This window comes from Passer montanus, unplaced genomic scaffold (genome assembly GCF_014805655.1).
Source record: "Passer montanus isolate IOZ18808 unplaced genomic scaffold, ASM1480565v1 scaffold38, whole genome shotgun sequence".
NCBI lineage: Eukaryota > Metazoa > Chordata > Aves > Passeriformes > Passeridae > Passer > Passer montanus.
In genome coordinates, this window is record NW_024368596.1 from 7,451,103 (window position 1) to 7,473,943 (window position 22,841).

General features: G+C 40.5%; 1 protein-coding gene across 7 annotated transcripts in view; it reads left to right on the plus strand.

Annotated features, from left to right (window-relative positions):
• Nucleotides 1–22,841, plus strand: part of IL1RAPL2 (interleukin 1 receptor accessory protein like 2) — a 339,847-nt gene that overhangs the window by 195,768 nt on the left and 121,238 nt on the right. The window lies entirely within an intron of this gene.

Consider the following 22,841-nt stretch of genomic DNA (forward strand, 5'->3'; position numbering starts at 1 on the left):
CTGTGGCAGGGAGCTGCGAGGACAGCGTGCTTTCCTTGGATCCTGTCTTGCCTGCTGGCCTTTGCAGACCCAACTGGAAGATCTCAGTGGGCCAGTTAGAGGTAGGAGGGGAGTTCCTCCTCCCTTTCTTATGTGACTAAGTCATGATATGAGCAACTATGAAATAATTTGTAAGAAAGAATTCTAAACAGTCTTAGATGGAAACTGAAAGCTATCAGTGTGTGAAGGCTGGCCAGGGGAAGAGACACAGAGGGACCTGAGTGGTATTGGTAGGTGAGCAGAGCAGAAAGCAAACAGGTCGGATGGCATTTGCAGGAAGGGGCAGCTGGACACAGGGATGGCAGTGTCATTGTCTGGCTGTGATGGGTAATGAACAGCTGGGTGTCATTCAGTTGATAAAGGGCTTCAGAGGCTGTAGCTCTTTGGGGTTCTAAGGGAAAGGCTTGCAGCCTAGAATTTATTTGAAAAATATTTTGACACAAAGTATTTATGGGGAAAAAATCCTGAGCTACAATACAGCACTAATGAGCAGTGCCTAAATCTTGGTGTTTGGGTGCATTTAACAATAATAGATTGTCAACAAACCATATTTTTCATCACTAGTTCTTCATGGGTTTGTTATATTATGCAGACAGATGTGAAACAAGTCTTGTCAGCCTTTTTTGCTGAAGAAACATGACAACAGTGTTATCTCTTAGCAAATAACGTGTAACCCTTCAGTCTGTGTAAAAAAAATATATTGATACCATTTCACTTTGCTTCTTGGTAGCTTTAGAGTGACAAACAAGTGAAATTATAAACTGTGATCTAGGGTTCTAAAGTGTAAAAATGTAACAGAAACTCAGTTTTTAATTAGATAATAAATCAGAGTGCACCCATTTAGAAAAAACTGAATGCACTAATATAAAGTTACAGATAACCTACATTATTAGAATTTATTAAAATTACAGATATTTAGGAATATTAACAATCAAAAGCATTTCAATGAGAATTGTAAATGCCAACATTTATTAAAGAACAGTTACACACTATCCAGATTAAAAGAAAAAAAACCCCAAAACTTAGAATGCAATGTTGGTTTTGAAAGGCAATTTTTTCATCTTCCTGTTTTCCCCAGCCCTACCAACAAGTTTACCCTGTCTTGATGCACAGCAGTATTTCAATAGCTTTGAGGGTGAAAAGGTGCTATTGTGAAAAACACCTGCTGTGTTTATCTGCTCCTTCAGCACTCTTTTTGCTTTGGAGCACTGGTCTGTAAGGGCACAGGCTGAGAAGAAAATGCAAGGAGACACATCTTGGAGCTTTGGGAAAGGGTGATGCCTCTGAGGAGAGAGCAAGACCTGCTCTCAGGGCGTGGCCCAGGTGCCTCCTGGCAGATGAGGCTGTTTGCAGGATGTGTCTCTTCAGGGACAGCTGTGCTAGTGGGAGAAGTTGCCTTGTTCTTTCTGCTGCCTGTGGAAAGAGGTGATTTGTGAGCTTGTACTGGTGAATTATTTTCCAGTTGAGAGCAGAAGGTGGCCGTCTGACCAACTTCATAAACTGCTGGTGATGGATTGGAGCGACATGCAGGAGTTACTGGACCACTCTGTCCAGGAGCTGTGTCCTTCAAGTTTCCTTCATCCTCTACTCTGGCATATTCTTCACAGGCTGCTAAAATGCCTAGCTGTTCCTAAAAGTCATTTATGCAGCAATATCTGTTTTGACCATCGTAAATGACAAATTATTCCACATGGCTACTTGAGTTGAATGATTCTGCCCGAATTCACTCTTTGATCATAGTTTTTCAATTAAATTCTTTCAAGTCTCATTACATCTCTCACTTTTCAAATTACACCTGCTGCTGTTGCTAGATTTTGTTTGTGGTTTTGGGACCCCTTTATTAGCAAAAGTAATTGGTGGTCATTTGCTATTGTTAAACCAAGGGGATGAATTGGATTTAGAAGAGCGGACAATTAGTTGGATTTTCCAGCAGCTCTAATGCCATAGAGAGAGAAGCTACCACAAAAGAAGTGAGGATATGAGCTAAAAGTGTGTCCACCTTTTGGTAGTAGTTGCTTTTCTGCCCATTTTTAGTCCTCTGTGAATTGGATATGCTGCTTTACATTATTAGAAGTTGAGGCTAGAGACAGATTGGCAGGATTTACTGGGTGCTGATCAAAATCAAATTTATACAGTAATCTCTCTAGGCCTAATCAGTTTATGGTGAATAAAGTATTGTCACCAAAGTCATACAAATGATGTGTTGACTGACAGCATTTTTGGCTGCTGACAATTTCCAGAACAACCACATCAAAACGTGTTTAAGATAAATTAAAAGCTTATTTAAACTGAGCTGAAACATGGAAGTCTTTCCAAGTCCTTTGGAATTGAGACTGTTATAAGGGATTTACTTTAATGGTGTCAAATATAAGAGTTGGTGTTTGCTTAAAAATCTGAAAACATGTAATTGTGATTCCCTCCCAACGGCATTGTGTTTTGACATAAACAGTTTAGTAATGTGCAATGAATTTATGAAATGGTTCAGTGTTGCTTGAGTAGTTACTTATCCAGAAATCCAGTTTAGCTCTGAAAGGTCACTGAGCTCCAAATATGATTTGTAAATGTAAATAAAAGCAGGGCCAGCATAAGACTCAGGTTAAAAAAGCAGGTGGCTGAGGAGCAGAGGCTGAACTGAACATCCCCAGCAGTTTTGTGCAGGGACAGGTCCTGTGCTTGGACATGGCTGGGCTCGGGTGTGCAGGGGTTCCTCAGCTGGCTGTGAGGGAGCTTTTCCAGCAGAGCCAGTTAACATGTTTGCATGGCTTTGGGTATCCAAACTAACTCTGACCTCTCTGCCTGGCACTGCACTCTGCAGAGAAGGCAGAGCCTCTCCAGATCCTGATGGAGGCTGGACATGCTCCCATTCTCCCATTGTTGCTTTAGTTTTTGAGCTCCAGAGCCTTTGCTTTGGAGATGGGATGAAATAGCTAATATTAGCACCTTTTTATCATCAAATAAGGCAGTAACATCAATTAGAGCACTCTGTGAAAATAACATTAATTTTGATTTATGTAATTTTAACAGCAAAGGTCATATTGCAACACTTCATATTTCTGATTTTGTTATGTCAAATTACTTCTTTGTTGTAAGCCTATATATTTCATTTTGTCTTGTGGCTGTAACAAGTCAAATTTTGATAACACATATAGCTACTAATATATATTACTGAATTTTTTCAGCATTTATGAAATGGGAAGTTTTGAATGTTTCTGTTAATTTTTTTTTAATTGATGTTTTGCAGTAAATTTCTTGTAAAATACCAAATTTTCTGCAAATGCAGGCTCTGGTTCCTGTCAGCACTCAATATCTCGCCTAATCCCTGGGATCTGAGAGTTGCTTGAAGTGCAATGGTGTTTTATTGTTGATTTTGGCCAGCAGCTCTTATGAGAGCTGTTAGCTCCCCTCTCCCTTATTTGTTTGTATTTTCAAGCATGGGTCAGGGAGTCTGTTGTCTCAAATAAAGCAGAAAACATTTCAAGGAAAGCCTAAAGCAGCCTGTGAATTTTCCTGATGAAGCAGCCTGAAAAGCACTCCAAGGTAAAACATGGTGACGTGCGGATGGCGGTGGCTGGTCTGGCCTTCAGGGCTTGCTGCTCCTCACTGCCTTGCATCGCCACTGCTCGTGGGCATGGGAAGTGTTTGCTGTACTTGGAGCTGTCTCCCTTTTTCTGGAAGCAGATGCTCCTTCGTGAGAGCTCTATCTGTTTAGCTCCACATCTCCTAAAGAAACATTTCCCCTGTTTAGTGTTCACCAGAATTCTAAAGTGATATTGAAGCTGTCAGCAGCTGTAGGGACATACTTTTTATTCTTTCCCTCCTCTCCTGGCTTGGCAGCTTTGGCCTTTCTTTGCCTGCTATGAACAAAGTGCAGCTCACTCCCAGTGCCTGGCAGTCCTGTCACTTCTGACATATGGCCTGGGATGCCTGTCCCCTCTTGTATCCCAGGCAAGTGTTCCAACCAGAGCTCCCCTTTGGCAGGACATGTGCTGTTTCCAGCTGAAATCCCAACTCCTGCTGGAGTACATGCAGGGAACACTGGAATATTGGCACTTCTTACTTTAGAACTCATTTTTTTTCTTAACAGGCAATTTTACCCATAAGTCAGAACTCCCTCCCATACTTTGTAATGTAGACAGCAAATCCCAGTGCAGAAAGCTCCTGGAGCAAGGAGTGATGGATGTTTGCACTCCATTTCCTTGGCTGTTATGAGGCTGGATCTCACAGCTTGGCCTGGGAGAAAGCAGGGAGAAGGGGGCTCCCACTGTGGCTCTCCTGGCACCTGCCTGTGTGCCATGGTGGCTTTAGGTGTCACTACCCAAATAGTGTCACAAAGAAAGATACCATGATTAACCAGCCGGGGCTGCTGAGCTCAAAATAAAGTGTGCATTTTCAGATTTTCCTCAAATGTAATGTAAGCAGTGAAAGGGGATAAAAACTGGTAATATTTTCAGTTTCTTTTTTAGTTCATAGTGTTAGTACATTCCATTGACTAATGGACTGCATTTATAGTGGTAGATGCAGAAAGGCTTTCCTTCCTCCTGGAAAACATGTTTTCCATAACAGAACTTTTACCAGTATTTGAGTCCAAAAGATAATAAATTAAAAGAACCTGGAGAAACCAATTGTTCAGGAGAAGATATTTACAAAACAGTGGACAAAGAAAAAAGCAGCTTGTTTGTGACTGCAGTTCTAAAACTGTGAAAATTAGATAACTGTTAATTTGGAGATGAAATCTTAAAATGAACAAGTTAAATCTGCATAAGTTTTTACTTCTGGGAGGGAGACTGCAGATGGTTTGGGAACAGAAAATCCTTCCTGTTCACTTCTAATATTGACACGTCATATTTCAAGTAATATTTACTTGCTCATATAAATTACACATTTCCATAGCAAGATTTCATCTCTTTGCAATATCTTGACACAGTCAGGGAATCACTTTTTCATTAAATGCAAGGGACAGCAAAAAGCCTACCCAAATTAAGTTTTTACAGAGAGTCCCAAGCTTTAAAAGATCTGTGGTAGGAGATACTGTTCTTAGCATTTCCTCTGCTGCACTTTCTTATAAATGATGCATTGCATCTTCTAGTATTTTTATTTTCTAAAGGAAACCTTCCTTTCTGTGAGAGACAGCAAGGCAGAAATGGGTTAAGTGCTGACAAATACAGTACTTAAAGACCAGGAAATGAATTTCACAGCTGGGTTCTCAAACCATTGCCAAAATAACTATCTATTTAAAGCTACATATAGGAAGTGCCAACAATTAGAGTTTTCTTTTGATATATTTTATGTGATTTGTATTAATTTTTACCAAGGTCTTTGTTTTGTAAATATTAGCTTTCTGTAATACAGTAAAGTATTTATCTTAAAACTTTAATTTCAATTCTGATTTGTTACATGTCTGGCATCCTATTAACTCCTGTAGATAGCTAAGCATGTTTCTGTGGTCAAAGCAGACTTAATTGCAACTGATTTCTGTACTGACTTTAGTTTTTCTAACTACCTCAGGCAAAGCCCAGTATGGTCCATCAAGAGAAATGTGTAGATTTGCTTTTGACCCCATTTGGGAAATGGAGCAATTTCTCTGCCTTTTTCAGAGGATTTCTTGTTCAACCTTGCAAAAATCCTGTTATAAATCTGCAGCAACTTCTGTGTCTACAAAGCGTCAACAGGAAAATTCAGTCCAGAGTATGGTATCAGTACAATGAGGTGCCCATTCACCTGGAAGAAGTGCCAGTCCTGGTCTGTCTTTTAACATCTCTTTTTCACGTGACACCCAGCAAGGTCCTGATAAGTTGGACCAGCTCTTCTGGTTTCAGGAGCACCTTGCCAGAGTCTGTAAGCTGAGGATCTGGACAGTGTCTGAGGGATGCCTGTGCCCATTCGTGGTTGCTGTGTGAGCTGTCATTGTTGAAGTGACAATAAAATACATCCACATGGATAAAAGCTCCTTCGTTTTCAGTCCCTCAAATGATCCAGATTGATGATTTTTCCATTCACCAGAGTGACCTGTTAATACAGGCCTAATAAAAAATGAGTTTGGAAGATAAACATTAAGTATTACCTCCATATCTCCTGGAGAAACTGCAAGTTCTAAGGGCAGTGAGAAATGTAGCAATATGCTGCAGTCTATGAATTATATATAGTGTCAGTACTCTTGGCGCTTTACTTACAGCTCCACAGCCTGCCTTCCTGGCTCATGAACATGCAAAGTAATTAGAATGGCAAATAGCATTAGTTTTTATTGACCTATGTTGCCCCCTAGTTCCCTGTCATGTTCTTGAACATGGTGGTTTTTTCCTTCCACCTTAAATCAGCAGTTTGCAGTTTGTAGCATTGATTATTTGGTATTGTCTAATTTATTGATGTGGACAGCCAAGGCTTCCACACATGTTATGGGTTGCTCATTTCTCCAATGATCTGTCTTTGTGCACAGCAACTGCAGCTCGCTGAATCACTGACTATATACTGTAAATGTCAGATATGAGCTCCCACTTTAAAAACTGCTGCTCAGTCCAGGAGCTTCTGAGCCACATTCTCTAAGTGTATTGTGCTTTCAGTACTTAGGACGTGACTTAGTATAAATGATAGGATTGTGGGGGTTTTGCCCACAACAGTGAGGTAAAGCACACACACTGAAAGAAACTTGTATGTTTTCATTTTCTGTGTTAGAGGAGATTTCCTTCTTCATGAAAGTGTAGGCTGGATGCTCTTTCTTCTTTATTAATAATAGATAAGTAGATAGATGCACAGGCACAAAATTTCACACTGCCCCTGAAACCATTTTGCTAATGGTAAAATAGATACACATGAGTGAGCAGATTGCCTTGTACACTGAAAATGCAGCTTTCCCACCCAGAGAAACTGCAAATTTTGCCTAATATTTTGTCTCATAAGAAAAGCTTGAGAACCAGAAGCAATGACTGTCTTGTTCCTTTGAAATGACTGGAGAAATTTTAATAGGTGAAAAGCTCTGCTATAACTTGAGCTGGAGATCAGGATAATATTTTCACAGCACAATGTTGATGCCTTTCATAACTGGTTTGTGCTGCTTGGCACTTGTAGCTGTGCATCTGAGATGAAAAGTTCTGCTGTGGAAGGAATAGTGCTCACTACTGAATTGTCAGCATTATTTCTTGCTGCAGTGATGTGATTCTCAAAGGTGCCTTATTCAAGAGCCTGTTTGGCCTGACCCTGTTTAGCTTATGAGATCTGACAGTAGTAGTATTGCTTCAGGCTCTGATGTTGCTCTTATGAAGTTCACCAGAAGACTGGAGCTAATAACTTACCAATGTTTGCTCTGTGCCTTGCAATTTTTAAGTTGAAAGGACATACAAGAATATTCTGGGTGTGTGAAGTACCTTGTTTGTCTTTGATATCATGGAGCAGCATGGAAAATATGTTCTTAATTTTCATCAGCACCAACCAAGCTATTTTTTGTCTTTGATAGCATCGATTGACCTTTTCTAAGCAAGAGAAAAATAAGCATTCAACTCAATTTGTATTTAGGTGTTTATTACTCCAGTCTATTTCAAAGGGCTGGGTAACTACTCTGTTACATTAGACTTACATGTACTGACTTATTTACTGTGTGTGTTGAGTGGTTTTTGCAATGCAAGCATGTTTCAGTAAATAAAATCAATTTGCAGCCAATGGGAATGCAACAGTAAGTGATTTAACTTTTCATCCTTTTCTTCAGCTTGAAATGAAAAGCTCTCCAAGGTTTTTTTTATGACAAGCCCTGTAGGCTGAAGTACGCTGAGAAAGTGCAGGAAATATCAAGTGCAAATTGCAAACCAGAATGATTTAGCAGTAAAATTAATAAACAATATAGTCATAAAATTCTAAGGCAGCTTTGAGTTCCTATCTGTTCTTATCCTGTTTTGTTCTGGTGTAGCCAGCAATGGACCTAAAGGCCTGTTTCTCCTCAGAAAGGGCAGTGTGGTCTGTGCGGTCTCTGATTTTATTTTATCTTGGCTGGAGCTGGTTCTCCTGTGTGGGTACCTGTCTGCCAGGAACTGGTCTGAGATAATTTCATAATCGATTGAGATGATAAAAGGGCTTTGGTTACATGGAAGGAAGCTAGATCCAAGCACCAGATGGTTTTTCATCGTTATGCAGTGCATATCGCATCAGCAATCCAGTTGTGGAGAGTCAAGCTGCCCATCCTGGGCCAGGAGTGGTTATAGCTTCTGGCAGGGAAGGAACCAATTTGCCATAAGCTGTGTATGCCCTTCTAGCTTCTCTGGAATGCATTACCATGCTGCTCTTTCTTCCTTAATGCGAGATGAAATGCACCTGGAACAAGACCCTGCCAGGGCTATGACTGCTCTGTAACCTCTAAGTGGCCGTAGCAACTGTATTTAGGCAGATGTTTATAAGGAGAGTATTATCTAAATATTGGTACATGTGGCTGTGCAGTAAAGCAATCTGATTTAGAGATGCCACTTGTGCTTCTCTTGGGATATGCACTTGTTGCAGAAATACAGATTGCTTAATTTGTAAATGAAAAAAGGGGGGTATGCAGTGGGTCCTTCAGCATGGTGTGGATGCCAGTGTGAGAGGAGTGGATCTCAGAAATACAATGAGAAGGATTAGATGGAGAGAGAGAGAGACCTTTGTTAGTTTTCTGATGTAAAAGTCTGTTTGAAATTGTTGAAAGACCTAACCAGAGTATCAGGCTGATGAAAAAAATGTGACTTTTCAGAAAAAACATGAGTTTTGTCAGGGAGGAATGTTAGCATTTGCCCCCATAAGAAATTCTTTTTCCTTCATAGTAAGAATTCCATTGGGAAAAACTACAGCTTTTCTGTGTTGTTCTCTGGAGGGAGAGAATTCACTACTTTTCTAGCTAAAGTACTTCTTCTATCGCTTGACAAAGAAGCTGCACTGCTTTGGGCAGTGCAGCACTCAGAGGAAATCCTGTGATCACAGGCTGCTGCTGGGAAGAAAAGATGGTGAAGAGGTCAGTCTGGAAATGTGGAGTCCTCAGGGGTTAGAACTGTGGTTCCTACACCTCCTAGCAGTGGCAAAGCCTGTTAAGTTCTCACCTTTAACAAGTTTCATACATCTCACACAAAGAAATGTTTTATTGTTTACTCATATACTGAAGTTAATTCACTTGGGACTGCTTGTCTTAAACAAAGTTATCCATGAGAAATTTTTCTTCCATGTTAGTTGCTTCCTATACAGGACTGTTCAAGTTCCTGTAGCTCATGGCCTCATGGCTGAAGCAGTATGCTGAATCCAACAATTCCTTCAAGGAAAGTTATCATTGCCTTCATTCCAGAAAAGCAGAGTCATGGAAACTGAGCACACCTGTAATGCACGTGTTGAATCATTCTATTTGTGGGGGAAAATGCCTCTTTTTGGGGTTTTATTTTTAATGTCTGCTTTTTTCCACCTTCAAAAAATGAATAATTCTATTCCCCACTATCCAGTGTTCTGGCACTGCAATGGGAATTGTGCATTTCATAAGCAAATACTGAGATTTATTTCGGCTGGAGCTCATGATGTGGGGGAGAGGTTAATGGGACACATCATACTCTGAAGATAAGGAGAGTGAATTATATATATTAGTTTAATGTAGAAGATATGGACTGGAAAGCAAGTTGGTTCCTTTCCATTAAGTTGTGGGAGGGTCAGAGAAACAGCTTTGAGCACCTCCAAAGTCTCTGGCTATCTGCCACCAGATCTATATTCCCTGTTCAGCCCAGACCTCATTTTAATATTTAAAATGGTACTTGCTTTCTTTTTCTAACCCTCAAAAGGGCTTTAATTCTTTCCCTCATTCTGTCAGTGCTCAAGCTGCTACAGCTGTTGCTGTCACATTTAATAAGGACTTTGCAGAGTTTAAATATTGTGTTGTTCACCAGCTTTTCTTTGGTGTGAGAGAAGAGCTTTGTTGTTAAGTTTGGGTGCTTCTCACTGACACAGCTGCTGACGTGGGGTGTCAGCCGAAGGTGACAGGAACTTGTCACTTGCCCTGGAGGTCACACGAAGCTCCCTGTGGTGCCTGACACCGCAATGCAGCCATGGATGGAGGTGCTGCAGACAGACCCCATCCAGCGTGGAGCCCTCGCTGATTTTCCCCAGGACTGTGGTGTTTGGAAATTTATGTCTTTCAAATAAGAACATAAAATTGACCACACTGCAGTTCCTGACCTCTAGTTGCACCATTACACTGACTTTGTGGTTGCATATTTCTCATTTGAACATCACCAGTGATCCTGTGGTCCTTTCTATGCAGTGAGCAGGTAACTTTCCCTTGCTCAGTTGTGGACAAGGTGGGAAACAAGGCAGCAGTGTGGACAGGAGTCTGACATTTCAAAATGTCAGAAGGAGGAGGAAGTGAGACTAAAACTTGATGTCCTCATGCCTACAGTAAATTAGCTGTTTATTGAAATATCCTTCTCCCCAGCCTTGAGTTCTGTATGTGTCAATCCAGCTGAATATAATTGGGGCTGTTTACTATGACAGACAGTCAAAATCCAAGAAAAACTTGGAAGAAAACACTCAGGCCCCAGTCTTCAGTGTCTGCTAGATACCCTCCTGTGTGCATTATATCTCTCCCTATTCTCCTTCCCCCCAAATCCTCTATCTCTCTGCACAGTCAGGCTAGATATTTACATTCATTCTCAATGTTAAACTGCATTTAAAAAGCCCATTTTCTTCCTGAAGCTATTCATCTTCTCTCTGGACCTTTGATGAAATCCTCTTCCTTTGATTCCGAATCATTCTGATGTTTTCAGTATGACAAAGAATGATTTTATTTTTTTCCCCCTAACACTGCAAAAAGACCAGCCTCTCTTGTTAGGATTTCTTTTGAAGTATCCAGGGTGAAAAGAGCTGAGCTGTGGGATAGAAAAGTATTGCTAAAACATGACATTTAAAAAAAATTAATAATAAAGTCTAGGTTAAAAAATAAGTTACTGTGCAATGCATATATTTTCATCTGAACATTATAGGCTGTTTTTTCGTTTGAATTTTCTGGGTGATGAAGGAAAATAGATAAGTTCTCATTTTGGTAAAAAATACTACATTTCAAGAATATCATCAATTATATTTGGATACCTCATGGCATGTTTCTATCTTTTAAATAGGATTGATTTTGGTTTAGTGTGCTTTTACTGCGCTCTGATTTTGCCTTAATTCACAGACATTTGCATTTCTCTGCTCTCCCTGTTGGTGACATGCTTGGTGAGTAACAGCTTGCTGGGTTTACATTATGAAAATAAGAATAGGAAATGAAAGTGCAGATCCTTATCTTCAAGTAAAGATGCCTAAATTAGAGGAAATCTTTCTGTTGTTTTTGTGTTTAGTAAATATAAGAACGTAGTTAAATCCCAGAGGCTGACATGAGAAACAGCTGCAAGTGTGGAAAGTGGCAGTTTAAATTCCCAAATCCATGACATAGCCATGCCTGTTAACCCAGAACAAAAGAAAGTTAAACCCAGAGATTGTTTCCATCTTTGAGGTTCTCTGTCATTCTAATGCATGCTTGAATGACTTATAACCAGGCTGTATTGTATCATCATGGAGGAAAAAAGAATCTCCAAAGAATGGGTGCAATCTGTGACCCAGCACCAACAGTCCAAGTCAGTCCAAATCAGTCCAAAGACCTGGCAGAGATATGGAAGGAGGCAGCTAAAACAGGTGCCTAAAAGAATCCAGAGTGTCAACCAGCTCAAATCAGCACTAAAAATGAAGGAGACAGTGCTGCTTTGTACTGACCTTTATGTTGGTTATTATGGAGGTGGGTTTAAGAAGTTGCTCCTGTTGATTTAGATTCTCCCTGTGCTTTTCATGTGTGCCAAGGACCTTGCCACTGGAGAGGGCATTGCAAGATAACACAAGTAACAAGAGCAGTTGTTCTCCTCTCAGCTGAACCCCTGGTGCACCAATAAATATTTAAAATCATTATTTAAAGTGTTTATCATAAACCCTTTCCTAGCAGGAGCAATTTTGGAGAATTAAATTATATTTTCCTTTTAGCCATAGCAAGGAGAGGGGGAAATGGAGTCACTCCAAAGCGTGTGCTGCAATTTTGTGTCTGAAGCTCATTTGTCAGTGTAACAAATGTGGTGCTGCTGTGGTGGGGTTGTTGTCATGGGTGCTGTTCATCACTCCTGGAGGCAAGGTGCACATGTAATACAAAGCAGTGGAGAAATGTAGCTCTGTTCCATCTCTGTCAGAGGGTGAGATGACTGTCCCAAGGGACAGGATAGATGCCACCACACTGTCATGGTGCTGCATCCGTCTGCTGGGCCGGCAGGCACAGCTCCGTTCTCCCATTGGCTTTGGTTTTGTGTTTCTGACCTTCAAAAGAGAAAAAGGCCATCTAAACAGATATTTGCCTTGCAACAAAAATGGCAACAGCAACAGCAAAATCAACTCTGGTCTCTGTTCATGCCTGGGAAATTTCAGCCTGAAAGGGAAAGATTTTTGAGTCACTGTCTTGGCATGAAAGGGGCAACCTTGTAGCGTATATGTGTAAGTGCAGCTGTGACTACTGTAACAAGGGCTAATGTGTGCCAAAAACCTCAGAGTGGCAAAACATAATGTGAGAAGTGTAAGTGATAGGAAAGTAACCGGGTGAGGAAATAGTGCAGGGCTTACACGAAATTCATTGCAGCATGAAACTGAAATGAGGGTATTTGCCAGCTTCCTGGGGTGAAGGTGACTGTGCTCTAGACAGCCAGCATCAGGAGAAAAATCCAGGTTGCAAAAGCAATCATATTAATCTGGTTTCATCTGGGGCAGTCCAATTGACCTGTAGCAGTTTTATGGATGTGCCACTGTGTGACTCAGTCTGTGCCACTGGAGGGGCAAACATCTGAAATGAACACTTTGGTTCTGTTGATGTTAATGAGAGGAACCTGTGCTGCCCTCAGCAGGGTTCCACCAGAGGGCAGGTGACTATTTGGTCTGTGCCAGGCATAGGTGCCAGTGCTGGAGAAGAACCATTCAGATGCATAGGCTAAAGGGTTAGAAAAGTAAGAGTTGAGGTGACTTGGCAAGAAAAACCTTCCATTTTCTTGGAAGAGAGTGGATTTTTGGTGGGTGTTAAATTCTGTTTGCCATGGAGAGCAAGTTTTCAAGACATTCTTTGTCCCCAGCTAAAGAGAAACATATGCAGTTCCAGCTGTGGAAATTATCATGCAGTAAACAAGTCTCCAAGGACTTTGCTACTTCATTTTGTAGTTATAATTTTGGAAGCATATCACAGCAAAGGCCTTCATCCAGGGCTAAATTCAAATCAAGTTTTGAGTTTTGAAATTGAAGTCTGTTGTGAAATCCCCAACCATTTAAAAATAAATGCCCTTGGAGAATTTAACAGAAAAATGCAAAATAAAAATTTTATGTTAAGCAGTTCATTCAAAAGATAACAAAGAGTAGGGATGAAACAGTTGTTTCTTAACTACAAAACACTGTTCACTTAGGTTTTGGATTATCTTCTCTGCAGAAAGATGTGAAGACACTAAAATAAAAGTAGAGGTGGGAATGCATTTATACCAGGGGCAGGCATGCACACCCATCTTGCTGTGCACTGTTAAACTGGTACCACGTACGTGAGCTAACTCAGAGCTCCTCATTCTCTGCTTGTGGAGAATAATGCTTTGGATCTGCTTGAGCCTTCCAGTGTCAACTCTGACTCTGAAGTTCCTTACTCAAGAATGTCAGGAGGTATTCATGGGCTTTAACTGATTTCTGTGGGGCCAAGGTAAAGCATGAACCTATTGCACTTCCCTTGACCAATTGTCTGCTGCATTCAGCAAACATAAGCAAGTGTTTTATTCTGCTGGAAGTGTAGAAGGTTTAAGCACAATGCTTAAGGGCAATCTCAAGACTTGGGCAGAAGAAAGATGGAGTTTTAGAGGAGAGTACATGTGAAAACCTCTGCAGGGTTTTGTGTCTCCCAGGGCTGCCTGTGGTCACCTCCAGCAGTACATGTCAGAGCACAGCTTTTCCAGCTGTCACAGCATCCCAGCTACAACTGTTGTCGTAAAACATGCAGTCCTTTTCCCTAATGCCCTCTAATCCCAAACACTTGAAAGTGTTCAGGAAACTTATGCTGAATCAATACCTTATGAATAAGGAAGCTTTTCTTACAGAGCTCTTGATAGAAATGAGTGTTTGGCTCTTTCATTGAACAAAGTGTACTTGTGCAGCAGCTTCATCTCTAAATGGCATTTTTAGCTGCAGCTACTAGAAACATAAATGGCAAAGCCCCATGCTCTGCTGTGAAGACCATTTTGAAAATAAAACTTGTCTTGTGCTCGTGTAATAGTGATAATAAAAAAGCTGTTCAGAAAGTGCTACTACTTGAATTAGGCCTGTCTTCATCTTGTTAAAATAAATGTATTTATTAAGTATGCATATCTTTATCTCTTATGTAATGAGAAGAACAGAGGCGTATCACAGATCTGCAGTGTCTTTTGTGCTCTACAAATTCGATGCGACAGTCACCAGACAAAAAGTGATTTATTCTGTGTCTTGTAATGGGTGGAATAATTAGCAGTGATGGCATCCATCACTTCTACAACATGCTTATCTCAGAACTTTTCTATTGATTCAAGAGAAAAGCAGGAACAGAACAATAAAAGTCACTTATGTACTGGGTCCTTTAACTTGGTGTGCCTGATTTGGACACCTGATAAATAGGTCTCTACAGTTTGAACAAAGTGTCACTTAGTAATGTGGACAGAGTCTGGCTTCAGTTTGTCAGAAATTAATTCAGCAAGGCTGAAAACAAGAGAAAAATAAGCATCACAACTGTCCATGGGATGTTAAGGCTGTCAGAGGAGTTTCAATTCTTCTCTCTGCACAGACACTTTATTCACTGGGAGCATAAATAGCTAAGGATTTTGGAAAAGTTTCCTGTCATTGTAAAACATGTGATCTTGGATTTGAAGGAGGAGATTGTATCTTAACAAAATCGTACATGGGTAAATCCTTGCTCAGTTCTGGTGTAACTTCTGATTTACAACACATGTTTGCTCCTCCAAAAGTTCAAGTTTTTAAAAGTGAGACTGATTAGGAATCTGAGTGACTCCACGCACTTCTCTTTCATTGTCCTGGCACAGACAGGGATTTAGAGTTACTCTATGTCTCTCTGTTGTTTTTTTTCCCTTTTTTTTTTTTTGTTTTGAACAGCTGGTGCAAAGCTGCATGAAAGTGTCAATTCAGTGCAGCAGTATTCTCTGACAACAATTTGGGAGCAAATAATGTTGCATTAGATATTAGTGTAACCCACACTCCTGGGCATCTTCCTGCAGCTTTTTGCTTGTTTTCTGCCATCAGTAGTCTTCTGTTAAAAAGTAAAGTTTATTTGCTAGCTTTGTTGGTTTTGAAAAATAGGGAAGCAATAATTAAGTACAAGACATGAAGTAAATTGCCCTCAGAAAACAACTGTAGAAATCCAAATCAGTGGGATTATTCTGTTTCTCTGTGTTGAAAGTAAAACTCAACACCACATTACAAGTATTGGAAATGTCTGGGAAGGATTAGGTAAAAAATCCATGAGTAGCCTAAATGCATTATGAAATTGGCTGGCTAACAATAATTTCAAGGTTAAAAGAGGGAAGGAGATAATTTTCTGGCTATAAATAATATATTTAATTGGGCAAAGTAAGGTTTGGAACTTTGGCTTCCTCACCTGAGACAGTTCCCTTAATACTGATGTCTTCCTCAGCACTGTTTGATGCTTCATCATTTGGTGTGAGGTGAAGGAGGGAAGAGTTGGTTACCCTGAGTAAACCACATCAGATCCACAGATTTTTAATATTTTCCACAAGTAGATCTCGGATTAAGGATGGGGCAGTTCCACACTTGCTCTCTAGGAAAGTAAAAGTAATTTTCAGGAGTACCTGTGAGAGCTTAGAGGAGGATGTGGATTTCTCTCTGAAGCCCACCAGCAGTTCTGTCCAAAGAATGCACTCAGAGGAGGAGGCAATGGTACAGGTCACTAGAAACCATTACATATGGATGTGAACCAGCACTGGAGAACTGAGCCTGAAAAATCAGTACCTGCTTGCAACGAAAGGAACACAAAGAAAATATTTTGTTCATGCCTACTAAAATTCTACAATTGCTTGTATGATTTGAGAGTTACTTCCATTGTAATCTAAGCAGAACAAAAATTCCTTTCAAACAAGAATCTTTCTGGCTGCTATAACTCAAGTCACACTCAGATGAAGAAGGAAGAAAATTTTTAGTTTTGTTGTCCTTGAAAAACAATGGTCTTTAATTAAGGATTGATATTTTTGTGAAATACAAAACGGCTTAATAAAATATCAGACTCTTCTATTGATCATTGTAATTCAAAGCACTCTGAATTCTGGCATTAATGCAAAAGGAACTGTAATATAAATAAGTACATAATGTCTGTCACTGCTCTGGTGCCATGTTGGTTGTATTCTTAGACCACAGGCTGCTTTCTGTGAATCTGCTGACTGCTAAATAATTGTGTCTTTTGCTGAGTTCCTGTAACAGCAGACACATAATCATCTGTTCAAAATAATTATGTAAGATGCTAGTTGATCTAAAGAGAGTCATATAGCTTTTTAGCCTATAATTAGCATACATATTTTTCAGCTTTGCATTTTCAGATAGAAATACGAGCAGTTGTGTATTTTACTACAGTTTTCTCTGATAGAAGTCTATGTTCTAAACTCTTCTGAAAGCTGTGAAGGTTTTACAGATTTGGTGCGGAAAGCAGAGCTTAAACCCTAATAATTTCTGTGCAGGAACCAGAAGGGAAGTTAGGATCCCAGATCAGTAAAGGAGCTTGCACTGCACCTACCTGGATTTTCTTTCAATAACTTAAGATCAAAAAAAAATGAATACGAACATTCCCTTCGGGTGCAAGTGCTCTGGTTTTAGTGGACTTAACTCTTTGTGTATTACTGAGGTGCTTCTGGTCAGTGGATTAGAACAGATGGAAGCCAAACTGGCACAGAAAGAGTCATTGCTCTCCACCAGTGGTTGATGGACTTAACTCTTTGTTTGTTACTGAGGTGCTTCTGGTCAGAGGATTAGTAGAAGCCAAACTGGCACAGAAAGAGTCATTGCTCCCCACCAGTGGTTGACCCAGCATGATAAAAATACATCTGGTTGGAAGTAGCATCACTACTTACCATGGCTGCTGTCTGGCTGCATGGAGATCTGAAGCTGCAAAAAATTAAACCTTCAGGGTTTCAGCTCTGCTGCTCAATCTATTCAACTCATGGCTTTGAACAAGTTATCAAATTCAAAGTGTGTCCTTTCCCCCCCCCAGCAAAAGCTCGAGCATACCTACTGTATACACTGAATGTAGGCTACACAGTGAATTCATGCTTCCAATGTTCTGTAGGTAGAAGGACAGAACTCAAAATAATAGTTGTTGTTATCTACTGGGGCAGGAACTCTGAATTCTTCCTGCACTTGGCTTTGGCTAAAAATTTTCACGTTTGGATAAGCCATCATGTAATCTCAGAGGGTGTTTTAGCTGGGAATGTGGAGCTGATTGTAAAAAAGTCCATGCCCCAGCAAATAATTCTTATATCATTGGTAATATGCCAGCAGAACAGCATTCCAGTAGCTTAGATTCATGCCAGTACTAAAAAATGGAAGCTGGGGAAGAACAGCAGCTGTGTACTGCTGTACAGTGTTACTGTGTTTGTCCTGAATCCAGACACTTTTAAGACTAGTCATACAAAATTCAGGTCTGTCCTGCAATCAGAAAAATGTTTATGATTCAGAAACATTAAATCAGTCATGTAGACTGTGAGGAGGATTGGTGCAGAATTTGCAGTTCTGGCGTGTCCCTTTGGGTTCAGAACAGAATGGTACCAAGCTGCAAAGCACCTGGTCCCACAAAACCCAGGACTGTACACAGTGATAAATAACAGCAAGGAGTTAATTCATCATGGTGTCTGAGATATTTGCACTCTTGTAAAAAATCTCTATTCATGTAGTACCATATTAACTTTTTTTTTTTCATAGGGAATAAAAATATCTGGATGAGAACCACATGATTGAACCATATATTCAGAAGTTAGTCCGCACAGCAGGATCAAAAATTTGCTGGAGAGGCCTGCTGGTGTTAAATCTCTCTGCAAAGTGGCATCATTTTATTAGCAGACTAGATATGATGTTAAAAATTATATCTATTATAGCCATCCCAGAGGCGCTCATTCAGAAGAGAGTAATGGAGCACAGCTAACAAAAGAGATTTGTCCATTTGGACATGCTGAAGGGCCTTGAGATAAGAAATAATTCTCACATAAGCAGTTCCTGAGTTAAAATATTAATTTATAGGAAATACTTTAAAAAGGTCTTTTGAGGAGATTTTACAAGGCTCAGGTTTCTCATTTTTGAAAGCTTTAGGGCTTACCTCACCTGGTAAGAATTTACAAATCCAATCCCAATCATTTGTGTGTTCACATTCACACTTTTGAACGCATAGTATCTTCTTGAGCAAGAAGTATGTTTTGTTCAGGACATAGCCATGCTGTGTTGCTGGTATTAGTTCAGGGAGCTCATTATTCTGGTAGTTTCAGTGGACAAACCTTTGTCTGATGGAGGCTCATTCGCCTTCCCTGAATGGTGCAGTGGGGATGGATGGGTATCACTACACAATCCTACCTGCTTTGCTTACTCCCTGAGCATCTGGGCTGGAGGCAATTCTCTGACAGACTGAGTTGTTTCTAGAATTACTTAGAGACATAGGAAGTACAAAACCAACACAGCAACAGCCCCCCTTTTCTCTTTGGAGGAGCTTGGTTTCCCTGGTGCTGTATGTCCCTCTCCACCCATTGTCTCTCTAAGGGCCGTGCTTCCTCTGACAGGGGACAATTTGTAACTCCCCTTTTACATCCAACTTAGCAGCCAGATTTCAATTTACGTGTGGATATGCATTTCCTGGGATGTCTGTTGACATTTTCGTAATAAATTTATAAGGTGTGCTATCAGGTACTTGGCTAACGTCTGAATTTCTGACCTGTGCTGCTGCCTGCCTTTACTGATACAATTCTGCAAAAGAGAAATCAGCTTTTCCAGGGTGGTTAATTCTGTGTGTACCCTCCTGCCTGCTGCTTGTGTAGCCATTACCCAGTAGGTACATAGAGAGTGCTACTTTGAGGGGTGGAGGAGAAGGTGGATAATTATTTTGTTCTTGCAGCAGCTAGAAACACTGAAAACCATGGAGACTACTGGGCTTCTGTTGATCTCAGTTTTGAGTTGATGTAGAGCTTGCCACTCTTCTAAATGAAACAGAGATTACATATAGTCCAGCTACTAAACCCCCCTGGTCAGCAGTCTACAGGAGGGGAGTGCATTGTTTTGCTCTTTGTCTGTTTTTGTGATTATTTCTTGTTAACTTCAAGAAGTCTGGTTCAAACTAATGGAAAAGATATCAGAAATGCAGCAGCTGGGAGAAATTGCCCCTTTTGAAGGATTGCTTTTGTATTAGTAGGTTTTTAGATGTTTGGAGACTTTTTAATGGAAGAGACAGTGTCAAAGCCCCATTTGTGCCTGCTTGCTTCAGATTGCAGATTAAGAGTTCTTTTAAAACAGTTTTGAAAAATGACATTCATAAGAAAATGCAAGGAAATTGGACTGTGTAAAAAGAATTCATTAGAGAGCTTGGGGACAGGTATTATAGCTGGCATCTCTCCTTATTTTGGTTTTGGGAGTATCTGGTGTCAATCTTGATTGCACAAGGTGAAAGCGGATCATCGCAAATTTCAGCAGAGTCCCCTGTGCTTAGGGTTACTCTGGTAACAATTTCATTTTCAGGAATTAGGAATAGTTTCCCAGAGATGTTCGCTAAAATTAAAGGTTCCTCTTTGCTTTGGTGCATTTCGAAGGCCAGATCTCCTAGGCACTCAAAGCACTCAACGAAGTCCAGTTTTTTTCTCTGCACCTGATGAAAATGGTGTTGCATTTGGTGAGATGTTCCCAAGTAATATCTGCTGTTTACTCAGTGTTATTTGCTATCATCTGGGCAGAGTGTACTTACCTCTCCAACCTGCAAGAAATATGAAATTTGCTGCTGGCTCTTTAGATTTGATATTAAGCTATTTTTCAGTCTTTAGTGAAGAATAAATCTTTTTCCTGAAGTTCTCTCCTTAGTGCTGGACATGGCAGCAGTCGGGTCCTGCCATCTCGCAGCCTCACTTCCTGTCAGCCCTTCTCTTACTGCTGTGAGATTTTTTTGTTTCTCACCACATAGCTCAAGCAGAAACTCCCAGCCAGTCCTAACAGCCTGTCCATGACGTGCAACAGGTTGTTCTCCCCAGTGCCACGTGCTGTGTTTTGGGGTGAATCTGCTGAGGTAATGTCTTCTCTCTGCTTCAAAGTATGGTATCAAAGGTTGTGCAGGACTAAAACCTAAGCCTGATTTTCTTGGGAATAAGACATAGAAGCCTCTTTTCCTTTGAACACAGGCTGGACTATTCTAACAGAGCAGGCCTGGAGGTGTGGGTGTTGGTGGCAGGAGCAGATCACCAGAGCTACTTCTCATTGATAGTGGCAGGAAACTTTTTACCCTCAGATGATCCTGTCTTGTTGTGGCAGCAGCTTGGTCTGCCTAGAGCTGTTTTGAAGTTTTCCTGTGGCTGGGAGTGGGGTGAGGAACAAGAGAAATATGGAATTAGAAATGACAACAGGTTTAGGCAGTAGCAGGAGAAAGCTTGCTTGCAAATCCCAGTAAGGTGTGCTCCTAGTTTTGATGTGAAAATCATGAGAAAATCTCAGGCAGGGAGACTTCACACAGCCCCAGATATGGGGAGGCAAAGCAAAGAGAAAGAGGAGGGCATATTTTCGTTGTTGTATTTATGAGTGATCTCACACAGTATCATCTACCCATGTTTTCTTTTTCCAGATTTTTTTCATCATTCTGGATTTTGTATTGCCTTTTTCACTTCCCCAGCTATTCTCTGCAGTTAAGTGCCTGCAAAGAGAATGGATACTTAATTTCCTCACATTGCCAGTATTTACTTAGAGCGGAAGGTTCATGTACCTGCACAGACAGACACATAGACACAGCTGTGTAAAAGCATGATGGTGAATTCTGCAGGCTCGGAAATGGGCAGCCACAGTGGAACTGCTTCCACAGATTTGAGCTGCCAGCTTACACATGTTCTGGCACCTGCTTACCTGTACTCAGACTGAATTTATTTTTTGCCATAAGGAGTAAAGGTTTGAACCCAGGTTTGACACTTTCCAAAACGAGCTCTTGTGTGCAGTGGCATGTCAGGAAAAGCTGCTGTGCTCTCACCCTTGCCTACAGGTATTTGTCTGGGAGTGGCTCCATGTTCTCATTTGCTCTATAGTCCCCTTCAGTTGCTTTTGATCCTGAGTTTATTTTAATTGCCTTGCACTGTCCGTTGGCTATCTCTGTAGTTACAGAGCTACTGCAGTGATCTCTCATTATACGATTTGATGTAGGCATAATTATGAAATTATAGTGTGTAATTTATTCATTTTGAGACAGGCCTATGATAAAATTCACAGCTGCTTCTTTCTCTAGAAAATCCTTTTTTATTTTTTGCTTTCAAGGTTGAGTGTGATGTTCCACAAAGCAGTTAAGGGGCTGTGTTTGCCTGGCAGAAGGCAGGTCAGGAGGTTGGCAGGGCTGGGCTGTGGGCACACAGAGGTGGGGGCAGTTCTGTGCAGGTGTGTGGCCAGATCTGGCCAGGTGCAGCCCTGCCACACCTGCACCCTGCAGTGTGCTTCATCTCAGACCTGACATACCTTTCCACCCTTGAGTCATAATGCAGGCTTAGCAAGTAGAATTCCTTACAGAAGCTTCGTCAATGTCCTCAGCTTCTGATAGGAGAATGGAAGAGTGAAACATCTTTTCAGTGAAACAAAGGAAACTGATAAAGTACGTCCTGTGAGTTGAATGTTAATTCTGTTACAGGGCAAATACTTGACAGATTGAGACATCCTATTGAGAGCAGATCTGATCACAGGCCTTTAAGTGAATACAGTACCTTTTAACTCATACCTTATTTCCATTTAGAAGTAATTAAATGACTTTGAAATTAAAATGGGAATTATTTTGTGGTGATTTAGATCTTCATACAGACAAGGTGTGAAAGTATCCATTTTTTTATTTTATCTGTATTTTAGCAGAAATTTATTATAAAATTGAAATGTTGCTTTTTGTAAAAGCTTTAGGTGTTACTGAAGAAGTCAGCTGGGATTGGTTACATTTTTTTAACTTTAACTTCTATGTTTTAACCCAGACGTATGGAATAAAATACAGAATTAATTTAAATCAAATACATTTTTAATTGGCAAAACCTTTCAAATACAAATTTTATTTTTGGTTTGGGAAATGCTGTCTCATCAATATGGACCTGCTCATGGAAATGCATGGATATTGGTGGAAATTCAAGGGTATTGGCAAAAGTGAGGGCATTATAGAAACAGCCAGGAGGTTGATTGTCCATACAATCACCTTGTGGAGACTGAAATTCTCATCCCCAATTAACTGTTTGCCCTTTCTGCAAGACCACTGCACCCTCTATTCTGTTGTTTCCTATGCTGATGTTTATTCAGTGCTTTGGAATAGAAGGATCAGGATTTGCTTATAGCTTAAAAGCAGCATTGGAAAAAAATAGTCTCCTCTGACTTTCCTGTCAGATTGAATTGATATTTTCTGATTATCCCTAAATCAGTGGAATTGTAGAGTGGAAAATGGACAGGAAATATGTTTGACCCAAACTTTCAATCTTGGCTTGCACATTGTACACACATCAGCCCTTAGGGTATCCCTGGGTGTTACAGCCTAAATAATTTCCAGGTCTGAGAAT